This window comes from Triticum dicoccoides, chromosome 3B (assembly GCF_002162155.2).
Source record: "Triticum dicoccoides isolate Atlit2015 ecotype Zavitan chromosome 3B, WEW_v2.0, whole genome shotgun sequence".
In the NCBI taxonomy this organism is placed as follows: domain Eukaryota; kingdom Viridiplantae; phylum Streptophyta; class Magnoliopsida; order Poales; family Poaceae; genus Triticum; species Triticum dicoccoides.
In genome coordinates this window covers 649,181,599-649,198,007 of record NC_041385.1, presented here as the reverse complement: position 1 = coordinate 649,198,007, position 16,409 = coordinate 649,181,599, and positions in this window count along the sequence as shown.

Sequence of the window (16,409 nt, the reverse complement as noted above, 5' to 3'; positions counted from 1 at the left end):
ATTGTGGGATGAAGCGGCCCGGACCGACCTTACACGTACACTTACGTGAGACAAGTTCCACCGACTGACATGCACTTGGTGCATAAGGTGGCTAGCGGGTGCCAGTCTCTCCCACTTTAGTCGGAACGGATTCGATGAAAAGGGTCCTTATGAAGGGTAAATAGCAATTGGCATACCACGTTGTGGTTTTGCGTAGGTAAGAAATGTTCTTGCTAGAAACCCATAGCAGCCACGTAAAACATGCAAACAACAATTAGAGGACGTCTAACTTGTTTTTGCAGGGTATGCTATGTGATGTGATATGGCCAAGAAGAATGTGATGAATGATATGTGATGTATGAGATTGATCATGTTCTTGTAATAGGAATCACGACTTGCATGTCGATGAGTATGACAACCGGCAGGAGCCATAGGAGTTGTCTTAATTTATTGTATGACCTGCGTGTCATTGAACAATGCCATGTAATTACTTTACTTTATTGCTAACCGGTAGCCATAGTAGTAGAAGTAATAGTTGGTGAGACAACTTCATGAAGACACGATGATGGAGATCATGATGATGGATATCATGGTGTCATGCCGGTGACGATGATGATCATGGAGCCCCGAAGATGGAGATCAAAAGGAGCAAAATGATATTGGCCATATCATGTCACTATTTGATTGCATGTGATGTTTATCATGTTTATGCATCTTATTTGCTTAGAACGACGGTAGTAAATAAGATGATCCCTCATTAAAATTTCAAGAAAGTGTTCCCCCTAACTGTGCACCGTTACGAAAGTTCGTCGTTTTGAAGCACCACGTGATGATCGGGTGTGATAGATTCTTACGTTCACATACAACGGGTGTAAGCCATATTTACACACGAGAAACACTTAGGTTAACTTGACGAGCCTAGCATGTACAGACATGGCCTCGGAACACAAGAGACCGAAAGGTCGAGCATGAGTCATATAGTAGATACGATCAACATGAAGATGTTCACCGATGATGACTAGTCCGTCTCACGTGATGATCGGAGACGGCCTAGTTGACTCGGATCATGTAATCACTTAGATGACTAGAGGGATGTCTATCTAAGTGGGAGTTCATAAGATGAACTTAATTATCATGAACATAGTAAAAAAAACCTTTGCAAATTATGTCATAGCTTGCGCTTTAGTTCTACTGTTTTAGATATGTTCCTAGAGAAAATATAGTTGAAAGTTGACAGTAGCGATTATGCGGACAGTAGAAAGCTTTTAATGCACCGCTCAGTGTGCTGAACCCCAAACGTTGTCTGTGGATGTTGCGAACATCGGACATACACGTTTTGATAACTACGTGATAGTTCAGTTAAACGGTTTAGAGTTGAGGCACCAAAGACGTTTTCAAAACGTCACGAAACATATGAGATGTTTCGAGGGCTGAAATTGGGATTTCAGGCTCGTGCCCACATCAAGAGGTATAAGACCTCCGACGATTTTCTTAGCCTGCAAACTAAGGGAGAAAAGCTCAATCATTGAGCTTGTGCTCAGATTGTCTGAGTGCAACAATCACTTGAATCGAGTGGGAGTTGATCTTCCAGATGAGATAGTGATGTTTCTCCAAAGTCATTGCCACCAAGCTGCTAGAGCTTCGTGATGAACTATAACATATCAGGGATAGATATGATGATCCTTGAGGTATTCACGATGTTTGACACCACGAAAGTAGAAATCAAGAAGGAGCATCCATTGTTGATGGTTGGTGAAACCACTAGTTTCAAGAAGGGCAAGGGCAAGAAGGGGCACTTCATGAAACGGCAAATCAGTTGCTGCTCCAGTGAAGAAAACCCAAAGATGAACCCAAACCCGAGACTAAGTGCTTCTGTAATAAGGGGAACAACCACTGGAGCAGAACCACCCTAGATACTTGGTAGATAAGAAGGCTGGCAAAGGTCGATAGAAGTATATTTGATATACATTATGTTAATGTGTACTTTACTAGTACTCCTAGTAGCACCAGAGTATTAAGATACCGGTTCGGTTGCTAAGTGTTAGTAACTCGAAATATAAAAGCTACGGAATAAACGGAGACTAGCTAAAGGTGAGCTGACGATATGTGTTGGAAGTGTTTCCAAGGTTGATGTGATCAAGCATCGCACGCTCCCTCTACCATCGAGATTGGTGTTAAAACTAAATTATTGTCATTTGGTGTTTGCGTTGAGCATAGACATGATTGGATTATGTCTATCGCAATACGGTTATTCATTTAAGGAGAATAATGGTTACTCTATTTATTTGAATAATACCTTCAATGGTCTTGCACCTAAAGGAATGGTTTATTGAATCTCGATCGTAGTGATACACATGTTCATGCCAAAAGATATAAGATAGTAATGATAGTACCACTTACTTGTGGCACTGCCATGTAAGTCATATTGGTATAAAACACATGAAGAAGCTCCATGTTGATGGATCTTCGGACTCACTCGTTTTTGAAAAGTTTGAGACATGTGAACCATGTCTATTGGTGTATACGCATGAAGAAACTCCATGCAGATGGATCGTTTGGACTCACTTGATTTTGAATCACTTGAGATATGCAAATCATACCACATGGGCAAGATGACTGAAAAGCCTCGTTTTCAGTAAAATGGAACAAGATAGCAACTTGTTGGAAGTAATACATTTTGATGTGTGCAGTCCAATAAGTGCTAAGGCACGCAGTGGATATCGTTATGTTCTTACTTCACGGATGATTTGAGTAGATACTAAGTATATTTACTTGATGAAACACAAGTCTGAATTATTGAATGGTTCAAGTAATTTCAGAGTGAAGTTGAAGATCTTCGTGACAAGAGGATAAAATGTCTATGATATGATCATAGAGATGAGTATCTGAGTTACAAGCTTTGGCACGCAATAAAGACATTGTGGAAATTGTTTCACAATTAATACCGCCTGGAACACCATAGTGTGATGGTGTGTCCGAACATCGTAGTTGCACCCTATTGGATATAGTGTGCACCATGATGTCCCTTATTGAATTACCACTATCGTTCATGGGTTAGGCATTAGAGACAACTGCATTCACTTTAAATAAGGCACCACGTAAATTCCATTGAGATGACACCGTCTGAACTATGGTTTAGAGAAACGTAAGCTATCGTTTCTTGAAAGTTTGGGGCTGCGACGCTTATGTGGAAAAGTTCCAGGTTGATAAGCTCAAACCCAAAGCGGATAAAATGCATCTTCATAGGATACCCAAAATGGTTGGGTATACCTCCTAATTCAGATCCGGAAGCAAAAGTGATTGTTTCTAGAAACGGGTCCTTTTTCGAGAAAAGTTTGTCTCGAAAATTGAGTGGGAGGATGGTGGAGACTTGATGAGGTTAATGAACCATTACTTCAACCAGTGTGTAGCAGGGCACAGGAAGTTTTTCCTGTGGCACCTACACCAATTGAAGTAGAAGCTTATGATAGTGATCATGAAGTTTCGGATCAAGTCACTACCGTACCTCGTAGGGTGACAAGGATGTGTACTACTTCAGAGTGGTACAGTAATCCTGTCTTGAAGGTCATGTTGCTAGACAACAATGAACCTACGAGCTATGGAGAAGCGTTGGTGGGCCCAAATTCCGACAAATGGTTAGAAACCATGAAATCCGAGATAGGATCCATGTATCAAAACAAAGCATGGACTTTGGTGGACTTGCCCGATGATCGGCAAGCCATTGAGATAAATGAATCTTTAAGAAGAAGACGGACGTGGACGGTAATTTCACCATCTATGAAGCTCGACTTGTGGCGAAGAGTTTTTCACAAGTTCAAGGAGTTGACTACGATGAGATTTTCTCATCCGTAGCGATGCTTAAGTCCGTCGGAATCATGTTAGCATTAGCTGCATTTATGAAATCTGGCAGATGGATGTCAAAATGAGTTTCCTTACCAGTTTTCGTAAGGAAAGGTTGTATGTGATACAATCAGAAAGGTTTTGTCGATCCTAAGGATGCTAAAAGTTATGCTAGCTCCAGCGATCCTTCCATGGACTGGAGTAAGCATCTCGGAGTTGGAATATGCTCTTTGATAAGATGATCAAAGATTTTGGGTTCATACAAAGTTTATGAGAAACTTGTATTTCCAAAGAAGTGAGTGGGAGCACTATAAAATTTCTGATGAGTATATGTTGTTGACATATTGTTGATCAAAAATGATGTAGTATTTCTGGAAAGCATATAGGGTTATTTGAAAAGTGTTTTTCAATGGAAAACCTGGATTAAGCTAGTTGAACATTGAGCATCAAGATCTATGAGGATAGATCAAAAAACGCTAAATGGTACTTTCAGATGAGCACATACCTTGACATGATCTTGAAGGAGTTCAAGATGGATCAGTCAAAGAAGGAGTTCTTGCCTGAGTTGTAAGGTATGAAGTTAAGAGTTAAAGCTCGACCACGGCAGAAGAGAGACAAAGGACGAAGGCCGTCCCCTATGTTTCAGACGTAGGCTCTATAGTATGCTATGCTATGTACCGCACCGGAAGTGTGCCTTGCCATGAGTCAGTCAAGGGGTACAAGAATGATCCAGGAATGGATCATTGGACAGCGGTCAAAATTGTCCTTGGAGTAAATAAGGACATGTTTCTCGATTATGGAGGTGATAAAGAGTTCGACGTAAAGGGTTACGTCGATGCAAGCTTTAACACCTATCCGAGTGACTCTGAGTAGCAAACTGGATATGTATAGTGGAGCAACCATTTGGAATAGTTCCAAGTGGAGCGTGGTAGCAGCATTTACAATATGACCTAGAGATTTGTGAAGTACATACGGATCTGAATGTTGCAGACCCGTTGACTAAAAACCTCTCTCAAGCAAAACATGATCAAACCCCAGAACTATTGAGTCTTAATCACATGATGATGTGAACTAGTTTAGTGACACTAGTAAACTCTTTGGATGTTGGTCACATGGCGATGTGACCTGTGAATGTTAATCACATGGCGATGTGAACTAGATTATTGACTCTAGTGCAAGTGGGAGACTGTTGGAAATATGCCCTAGAGGCAATAATAAATTAGTTATTATTATATTTCCTTGTTCATGATAATCGTTTATTATCCATGCTATAATTGTATTGATAGGAAACTCAGATACATGTGTGGATACATAGACAACACCATGTCCCTAGTAAGCCTCTAATTGACTAGCTCGTTGATTAATAGATGGTTACGGTTTCCTGACCATGGACGTTGGATGTCGTTGATAACGGGATCACATCATTAGGAGAATGATGTGATGGACAAGACCCAATCCTAAGCCTAGCACAGAGATCGTGTAGTTCGTATGCTAAAGCTTTTCTAATGTCAAGTATCATTTCCTTAGACCATGAGATTGTGCAACTCCCGGATACCGTAGGAATGCTTTGGGTGTACCAAACGTCACAATGTAACTGGGTGGCTATAAAGGTGCACTACAGGTATCTCTGAAAGTGTCTGTTGGGTTGGCACGAATCGAGACTGGGATTTGTCACTCCGTGTAAACGGAGAGGTATCTCTGGGCCCACTCGGTAGGACATCATCATAATGTGCACAATGTGACCAAGGGGTTGATCACGGGATGATGTGTTACGAAACGAGTAAAGAGACTTGCCGGTAACGAGATTGAACGGCGATCGAATCTTGGGCAACTACAATATCGCTAGACTAAGGGAATTGTATACGGGATCGATTGAGTCCTTGACATCGTGGTTCATCCGATGAGATCATCGTGGAACATGTGGGAGCCAACATGGGTATCCAGATCCCGCTGTTGGTTATTGACCGGAGAACGTCTCGGTCATGTCTACATGGTTCCCGAACCTGTAGGGTCTACACACTTAAGGTTCGATGACGCTATGGTTATAAAGGAAGTTTATATGTGGTTACCGAATGTTGTTCGGAGTCCCGGATGAGATCCCGGACGTCACGAGGAGTTCTGGAATGGTCCGGAGGTAAAGAATTATATATGGGAAGTCCTGTTTTGGTCACCGGAAAAGTTTCGGGTTTTATCGGTAATGTACCGGGACCACCGGGAGAGTCCCGGGGGTCCACCAAGTGGGGCCACCATCCTCGGAGGGCTGCATGGGCCAAGTGTGGGAGGGTACCAGCCCCAGGTGGGCTGGTGCGCCCCCCCAAGAGGCCCATGCGCCAAGAGATAAGGGAAAGGGAGAGTCCTAAAGGGGGAAGGCACCTCCTAGGTGCCTTAGGGAGGATGGACTCCTCCCAGGCCGCACCCTTCCTTGGAGGAAGGGCCAAGGCTGTGTTGGGGAACGTTGCAGAAAACAAAAATTTTCCTACTCGTTTCACTAAGATCATCTAGGAGTTCATCTAGCAACGAGTGATTAGATGCATCTACATACCTTTGTAGATCGCGCACGGAAGCGTTCAAAAAAAACGGTGATGATGTAGTCGTACTCGACGTGATCCAAATCACCGATGACCAGCACCGAACGGATGGCACCTCCGCGTTCAACACACGTACGGGACGGGAGACGTCTCCTCCTTCTTGATCCAGCAAGGGGAAGGAGAGGTTGATGAAGATCCAGCAGCACGACGGCGTGGTGGTGGATGCAGGGCGTCACAGCAGCAGGGCTTCGCCGAGACTACGAGGGAGAGACGTAACGGGGGGAGATGGAGGCGCCAGGGGCTGGTGTGAAATCCCTCCTCTCCCCCCCCCACTATATATAGTGGTGCCAGGGGGGCGCCGGCCCTAGTAGATGGCATCTACTAGGGGGGGCGGCGGCCAAGGGGAGGTTTCCCTCCCCCCCCAAGGCACCTAGGGGTGCCTTCCACCACATGGACTCTTCCATGGTGGAAACCCTAGGCGCATGGGCCTATAGGGGCTGGTGCCCTTGGCCCATCTAGGCCAAGGCGCACCCCCTACAGCCCATGTGGCCCCCCGGGACAGGTGGCCCCACCCGGTGGACCCCCGGGACCCTTCCGGTGGTCCCGATACAATACCGATAACCCCGAAACTTGTCCCGATGCCCGAAATAGCACTTCCTATATATAATTCTTTACCTCCGGACCATTCCGGAACTCCTCGTGACGTCCGGGATCTCATCCGGGACTCCGAACAACATTCGGGTTTCTGCATATACATATCTTCATAACCCTAGCGTCACCGAACCTTAAGTGTGTAGACCCTACGGGTTCGGGAGACAAGCAGACATGACCGAGACGACTCTCCGGTCAATAACCAACAGCGGGATCTGGATACCCATGTTGGCTCCCACATGCTCTACGATGATCTCATCGGATGAACCACGATGTCGAGGATTTAATCAATCTCGTACGCTATTCCCTTTGTCTATCGATATGTTACTTGCCCGAGATTCGATCGTCGGTATCCCAATACCTCGTTCAATCTCGTTACCGGCAAGTCACTTTACTCGTACCGTAAGGCATGATCCCGTGACCAGACACTTGGTCACTCTGAGCTCATTATGATGATGCATTACCGAGTGGGCCCAGTGATACCTCTCCGTCATACGGAGTGACAAATCCCAGTCTTGATCCATGTCACCCAACAGACACTTTCAGAGATACCTGTAGTCTACCTATATAGTCACCCAGTTACATTGTGACGTTTGGCACACCCAAAGGACTCCTACGGTATCCGGGAGTCACACGATCTCATGGTCAAAGGAAAAGATACTTTGACATTGGAAAACTCTAGCAAACGAACTATACGATCTTGTGCTATGTTTAGGATTAGGTCTTTGTCCATCACATCATTCTCCCAATGATGTGATCTCGTTATCAATGACATCCAGTGTCCATAGTCAGGAAACCATGACTATCTGTTGATCAACGAGCTAGTCAACTAGAGGCTCACTAGGGACATGTTGGTGTCTGTTATTCACACATGTATTACGATTTCCGGATAACACAATTATAGCATGAATAAAGACAATTATCATGAACAAGGAAATATAATAATAATGCTTTTATTATTGCCTCTAGGGCATATTTCCAACAGTCTCCCACTTGCACTAGAGTCAATAATCTAGTTACATTGTGATGAATCGAACACCCATGGAATTCTGGTGTTGATCATGTTTTGCTCTAGGGAGAGGTTTAGTCAACGGATCTGCTATATTCAGGTCCGTATGTACTTTACAAATCTCTATGTCTCCATCTTGAACATTTTCACGAATGGACTTGAAGCGACGCTTGATGTGCCTTGTCTTCTTGTGAAAGCTGGGCTCCTTGGCAAGTGCAATAGCTCCAGTGTTGTCACAGAAGAGCTTGATCGGCCCCGACGCATTGGGTATGACTCCTAGGTCGGTGATGAACTCCTTCACCCATATTGCTTCATGTGCTGCCTCCGAGGCTGCCATGTACTCCGCTTCACATGTAGATCCCGCCACGACGCTTTGCTTGCAACTGCACCAGCTTACTGCCCCACCATTCAAAATATACACGTATCCGGTTTGTGACTTAGAGTCATCGAGATCTGTGTTGAAGCTAGCGTCGACGTAACCCTTTACGACGAGCTCTTCGTCACCTCCATAAACGAGAAACATTTCCTTAGTCCTTTTCAGGTACTTCAGGATATTCTTGACCGCTGTCCAGTGTTCCTTGCCGGGATTACTTTGGTACCTTCCTACCAAACTGACGGCAAGGTTAACATCAGGTCTGGTACACAGCATGGCATACATAATAGAACCTATGGCTGAGGCATAGGGGATGACGCTCATCTCTTCTATATCTTCTGCCGTGGTCGGACATTGAGCTGAGCTCAATTTCACACCTTGTAACACAGGCAAGAACCCCTTCTTGGATTGATCCATATTGAACTTCTTCAATATCTTATCAAGGTATGTGCTTTGTGAAAGACCTATGAGGCGTCTCGATCTATCTCTATAGATTTTGATGCCTAATATATAAGCAGCTTCTCCAAGGTCCTTCATTGAAAATCTTTTATTCAAGTAGGCCTTGATGCTGTCCAAGAGTTCTATATCATTTCCCATCAACAGTATGTCATCTACATATAATATGAGAAATGCTACAGAGCTCCCACTCACTTTCTTGTAAACGCAGGCTTCTCCATAAGTCTGTGTAAACCCAAACGCTTTGATCATCTCATCAAAGCGAATGTTCCAACTCCGAGATGCTTGCACCAGCCCATAAATCGAGCGTTGGAGCTTGCACACTTTGTCAGCATTCTTAGGATCGACAAAACCTTCCGGCTGCATCATATACAATTCTTCCTTAAGGAAACCATTAAGGAATGCCGTTTTGACGTCCATTTGCCATATTTCGTAATCATAGAATGCGGCAATTGCTAACATGATTCGGACGGACTTCAGCTTCGCTACCGGTGAGAAAGTCTCATCGTAGTCAACCCCTTGAACTTGTCGATAACCCTTAGCGACAAGCCGAGCTTTATAGATGGTCACATTACCATCCGCATCTGTCTTCTTCTTAAAGATCCATTTATTTTCTATGGCTCGCCGCTCAATGGGCAAGTCAGTCAAAGTCCATACTTTGTTTTCATACATGGATCCTGTCTCGGATTTCATGGCTTCTAGCCATTTGTCGGAATCCGGGCCCGCCATCGCTTCTTCATAGTTCGAAGGTTCACCGTTGTCTAACAGCATGATTTCCAAGACAGGGTTGCCGTACCACTCTGGTGCGGAACGTGTCCTTGTGGACCTTCGAATTTCAGTAGGGGCTTGATCAGAAGTATCTTGATCATTAACTTCCTCTCTAGTCGGTGCAGGCACCTCAGGAACATTTTCTTGAGTTGCGCCATTTTCCGGTTCAAGAGGTAATACTTCATCAAGCTCTACTTTCCTCCCACTTACTTCTTTCGAGAGAAACTCTTTCTCCAGAAAGGACCCATTCTTGGCAACAAAGATCTTGCCTTCGGATCTGAGGTAGAAGGTGTACCCAATAGTTTCTTTTGGGTATCCTATGAAGACGCATTTTTCCGACTTGGGTTCGAGCTTTTCAGGTTGAAGTTTCTTGACATAAGCATCGCATCCCCAAACTTTTAGAAACGACAGCTTAGGTTTCTTCCCAAACCATAATTCATACGGTGTCGTCTCAACGGATTTCGACAGAGCCCTATTTAAAGTGAACGCAGCAGTCTCTAAAGCATAGCCCCAAAAGGATAGCGGTAAATCGGTAAGAGACATCATAGATCGCACCATATCTAATAGAGTGCGATTACGACGTTCGGACACACCATTGCGCTGAGGTGTTCCAGGCGGCGTGAGTTGTGAAACTATTCCACATTTTCTTAAGTGTGTGCCAAACTCGTGACTCAAGTATTCTCCTCCACGATCTGATCGTAGAAACTTGATTTTCCTGTCAGGTTGATTTTCAACCTCACTCTGAAATTCCTTGAACTTTGCAAAGGTTTCAGACTTGTGTTTCATTAAGTAGATATACTCATACCTACTTAAATCATCAGTGAGGGTGAGAACATAACGATAGCCACCGCGAGCCTCAACACTCATCGGACCGCACACATCAGTATGCATGATTTCCAATAAGTCGGTTGCTCGCTCCATTGTTCCTGAGAACGGAGTCTTGGTCATTTTACCCATAAGGCATGGTTCGCACGTGTCAAATGATTCATAATCAAGAGACTCTAAAAGTCCATCAGCATGGAGCTTCTTCATGCGTTTGACACCTATGTGACCAAGGCGGCAGTGCCACAAGTATGTGGGACTATCATTATGAACCTTACTTCTTTTGGTACTCACATTATGAACATGTGTAGCATCACGTTCGAGATTCATAAAGAATAAACCATTCACCATAGGAGCATGACCATAAAACATATCTCTCATAAAAATGGAACAACCATTATTCTCAGATTTAAAAGAGTAGCCATCTCGAATTAAACGAGATCCCGATACAATGTTCATGCTCAAAGCTGGCACTAAATAACAATTATTAAGGTTTAAAACTAATCCCGAAGGGAGATGCAGAGGTAGCGTGCCGACGGCGATCACATTAACCTTGGAACCATTCCCGACGCGCATCGTCACCTTGTCCTTTGCTAGTTTCCGCTTATTCCGCAGCCCCTGCTTTGAGTTACAAATGTGAGCAACTGCACCGGTATCAAATACCCAGGAGCTACTACGGGCACTAGTAAGGTACACATCAATTACATGTATATCACATATACCTTTTGTTTTGCCGGCCTTCTTATCCGCTAAGTACTTAGGGCAGTTCCGCTTCCAGTGACCGCTTCCCTTGCAATAAAAGCACTCAGTCTCGGGCTTGGGTCCATTCTTTGGCTTCTTCCCGGCAGCTTGCTTGTCGGGCGCGGCAACCTCCTTGCCGTCCTTCTTGAAGTTCTTTTTACCCTTGCCTTTCTTGAACTTAGTGGTTTTATTGACCATCAACACTTGATGTTCCTTCCTGACTTCTACCTCTGCTGATTTCAGCATAGCAAATACTTCAGGAATGGTCTTTTCCATCCCCTGCATATTGAAGTTCATCACAAAGCTCTTGTAGCTTGGTGGAAGCGACTGGAGGATTCTGTCAATAACTGCATCATCCAGGAGATTAACTCCCAGCTGAGTCAAGCGGTTATGCAACCCAGACATAGTGAGTATGTGCTCACTGACAGAACTGTTTTCCTCCATCTTACAGCTGAAGAATTTGTCGGAGACTTCATATCTCTCGACCCAGGCATGAGCTTGGAAAACCATTTTCAGCTCTTCGAACATCTCATATGCTCCATGTCTCTCAAAACGCTTTTGGAGCCCCGGCTCTAGGCTGTAAAGCATGCTGCACTGAACGAGGGAGTAGTCATCGGAACGTGCCTGCCAAGTGTTCATAACATCTTGTTCTGCAGGGAGAACGGGTGCGTCACCAAGCGGTGCTTGTAGGACATAATCTTTCTTGGCAGCTATGAGGATGATCCTCAGGTTCCGGACCCAGTCCGTATAGTTGCTGCCATCGTCTTTCAGCTTGGTTTTCTCTAGGAACGCGTTGAAGTTGAGGACTACGTTGGCCATTTAATCTACAAGACATATTGTAAAATATTTAGACTAAGTTCATGATAATTAAGTTCAACTAATCAAATTATTAATGAACTCCCACTTAGATTAGACATCCCTCTAGTCATCTAAGTATTACATGATCCGAGTTAAACTAGACCGTGTCCGATCATCACGTGAGACGGACTAGTCAACATCGGTGAACATCTTCATGTTGATCGTATCTTCTATACGACTCATGCTCGACCTTTCGGTCTTCTGTGTTCCGAGGCCATGTCTGTACATGCTAGGCTCGTCAAGTCAACCTAAGTGTTTGCATGTGTAAATCTGTCTTACACCCGTTGTATGTGAACGTCTGAATAAAACACCCGATCATCATGTGGTGTTTTGAAACAGCAAACTGTCGCAACGGTGCACAGTTAGGGGGAACACTTCTTGAAATTATTGTGAGGGATCACCTTATTTACTACCGTCGTTCTAAGTAAACAAGATGCAAAACATGATAAACATCACATGCAATCAAATAATAAACGTGACATGATATGGCCATTATCACATAGCTCCTTTGATCTCCATCTTGGGGCTCCATGATCATCTTGTCACCGGCTTGACACCATGATCTCCATCATCATGATCTCCATCATCGTGTCTCCATGAAGTTGCTCGCCAACTATTACTTCTACTACTATGGCTAACGCGTTTAGCAATAAAGTAAAGTAATTTACATGGCGTTTCTTGATGACACGCAGGTCATATAAAAGAATAAAGACAACTCCTATGGCTCCTGCCGGTTGTCATACTCATCGACATGCAAGTCGTGAATCCTATTACAATAGCATGAACATCTCTTACATCACATATAGATCATTCATCATTCATCACAACTTTGGCCATATCATATCACAAACCACTTGCTGCAAAAACAAGTTAGACGTCCTCTAATTGTTGTTGCAAGTTTTACGTGGCTGAATTAGGGTTCTAGCAAGAACGTTTTCTTACCTACGTTAAAGCCACAACGTGATTTGTCAACTTCTATTTACCCTTCATAAGGACCCTGTTCATCGATTCTGCTCCAACTAAAGTAGGAGAGACAGACACCCGCCAGCCACCTTATGCAACTAGTGCATGTTAGTCGGTGGAACCGGTCTCACGTAAGCGTACGTGTAAGGTTGGTCCAGGCCGCTTCATCCCACAATACCGCTGAAGCAAGAAAGGACTAGTAACGGCAAGAAAGTTGACAAATCGATGCCCACAACAAATTGTGTTCTACTCGCGCAAGAAGAACTACGCATAGACCTAGCTCATGATGCCACTGTTGGGGAACGTTGCAGAAAACAAAAAATTTCCTACTCGTTTCACCAAGATCATCTAGGAGTTCATCTAGCAACGAGTGATTAGATGCATCTACATACCTTTGTAGATCGCGCACGGAAGCGTTCAAAAAAACGGTGATGATGTAGTCGTACTCGACGTGATCCAAATCACCGATGACCAGCACCGAACGGACGGCACCTCCGTGTTCAACACACGTACGGGACGGGAGACGTCTCCTCCTTCTTGATCCATCAAGGGGAAGGAGAGGTTGATGAAGATCCAGCAGCACGACGTCGTGGTGGTGGATGCAGGGCGTCACAGCAGCAGGGCTTCGCCGAGACTACGAGGGAGAGACGTAACGGGGGGAGATGGAGGCGCCAGGGGCTGGTGTGAAATCCCTCCTCTCCCCCCACTATATATAGGGGTGCCAGGGGGGGCGCCGGCCCTAGTAGATGGCATCTACTAGGGGGGGCGGCGGCCAAGGGGAGGTTTCCCTCCCCCCCAAGGCACCTAGGGGTGCCTTCCACCACATGGACTCTTCCATGGTGGAAACCCTAGGCGCATGGGCCTATAGGGGCTGGTGCCCTTGGCCCATCTAGGCCAAGGCGCACCCCCTACAGCCCATGTGCCCCCCCGGGACAGGTGGCCCCACCCGGTGGACCCCCGGGACCCTTCCGGTGGTCCCGGTACAATACCGATAACCCCGAAACTTGTCCCGATGCCCGAAGTAGCACTTCCTATATATAATTCTTTACCTCCGGACCATTCCGGAACTCCTCGTGACGTCCGGGATCTCATCCGGGACTCCGAACAACATTCGGGTTTCTGCATATACATATCTTCATAACCCTAGCGTCACCGAACCTTAAGTGTGTAGACCCTACGGGTTCGGGAGACAAGCAGACATGACCGAGACGACTCTCCGGTCAATAACCAACAGCGGGATCTGGATACCCATGTTGGCTCCCACATGCTCTACGATGATCTCATCGGATGAACCATGATGTCGAGGATTTAATCAATCCCGTACGCTATTCCCTTTGTCTATCGATATGTTACTTGCCCGAGATTCGATCATCGGTATCCCAATACCTCGTTCAATCTCGTTACCGGCAAGTCACTTTACTCGTACCATAATGCATGATCCCGTGACCAGACACTTGGTCACTCTGAGCTCATTATGATGATGCATTACCGAGTGGGCCCAGTGATACCTCTCCGTCATACGGAGTGACAAATCCCAGTCTTGATCCATGTCACCCAACAGACACTTTCGGAGATACCCGTAGTCTACCTTTATAGTCACCCAGTTACGTTGTGACGTTTGGCACACCCAAAGCACTCCTACGGTATCCGGGAGTCACACGATCTCATGGTCAAAGGAAAAGATACTTTGACATTGGAAAACTCTAGCAAACGAACTATACGATCTTGTGCTATGTTTAGGATTGGGTCTTTGTCCATCACATCATTCTCCCAATGATGTGATCTCGTTATCAATGACATCCAGTGTCCATAGTCAGGAAACCATGACTATTTGTTGATCAACGAGCTAGTCAACTAGAGGCTCACTAGGGACATGTTGGTGTCTGTTATTCACACATGTATTACGATTTCCGGATAACACAATTATAGCATGAATAAAGACAATTATCATGAACAAGGAAATATAATAATAATGCTTTTATTATTGCCTCTAGGGCATATTTCCAACAGGCTGCCCCCCCTCTCCCTTGCTCCTATATATAGTGGAGGGGAGGGAGGGCAGCCGCACCTGAGTCCCTGGCGCCTCCCTCCCTCCCGTGACACCTCCTCCTCTCCCGCAGGTGCTTGGTGAAGCCCTGCAGGATTGTCACGCTCCTCCACCACCACCACGCCGTTGTGCTGCTGCTGGATGGAGTCTTCCTCAACCTCTCCCTCTCTCCTTGCTGGATCAAGGCATGGGAGACGTCACCCGGCTGTACGTGTGTTGAACGCGGAGGTGCCGTCCATTCGGCACTAGGATCTCCGGTGATTTGGATCACAACGAGTATGACTCCTTCAACCCCGTTCTCTTGAACGTTTCCGCTTAGCGATCTACAAGGGTATGTAGATGCACTCTCCTTCCCCTCGTTGCTGGTTTCTCCATAGATAGATCTTGGTGACACGTAGGAAAATTTTGAATTTCTGCTACGTTCCCAACACCATCAACATTGGGTGTATGACCGTAGAAGGTTTTATTCATGTAAACAGAATAACAATTATTTTCTATCTTAGATGAATAATCGTATCGCAATAAACATGATCTAATCATATTTACGCTCAACGCAAACACCAAATGACATTAATTTAGGTTCAACACTAATCTCGAAATATAGGGAGTGTGTGATGATGATCATATCAATCTTGGAACCACTTCCAACACACATCGTCACTTCACCCTCAACTAGTTTCTATTTATTCTGTAACTCCTGTTTCGAGTTACTAATCTTAGCAACGGAACAAGTATCAAATACTCAGGGGCTACTATAAACACTAGTAAGGTACACATCAATAACCTGTATATCAAATATACCCTTGTTCACTTTGCCATCCTTCTTATCCACCAAATATTCAGGGCATTGCCGCTTCCAGTGACCATTTCCTTTGCAGTAGAAGCACTCAGTTTCAGGTTTTGGTCCAGCTTTGGGCTTCTTTATGGGAGTGGCAACTTGCTTGCCATTCTACTTGAAGTTCCCTTTTCTTTTCCTTTGCCTTTTTCTTGGAACTAGTGGTCTTGTCAATCATCAACACTTGATGCTCCTTCTTGATTTCTACCTTCGTTGATTTCAGCATCACGAAGAGCTCGGGAATCGTTTTCATCATCCTCTACATACTATAGTTCATCACGAAGTTCCAGTAACTTGGTGATAACTATGTCAATCACTATCTTATCTAGAAGATTAACTCCCACTTTATTCAAGCGATTGTAGTACCCAGACAATCTGAGCACATGCTCACTAGTTGAGCAATTCTCCTCCATCTTTTAGCTATAGAACTTGTTGGAGACTTCATATCTCTCAACTCGGGTATTTGCTTGAAATATTAACTTCAACTCCTGGAACATCTCATATGGTCCATGACGTTCAAAACGTCTTTGAAGTCCCGA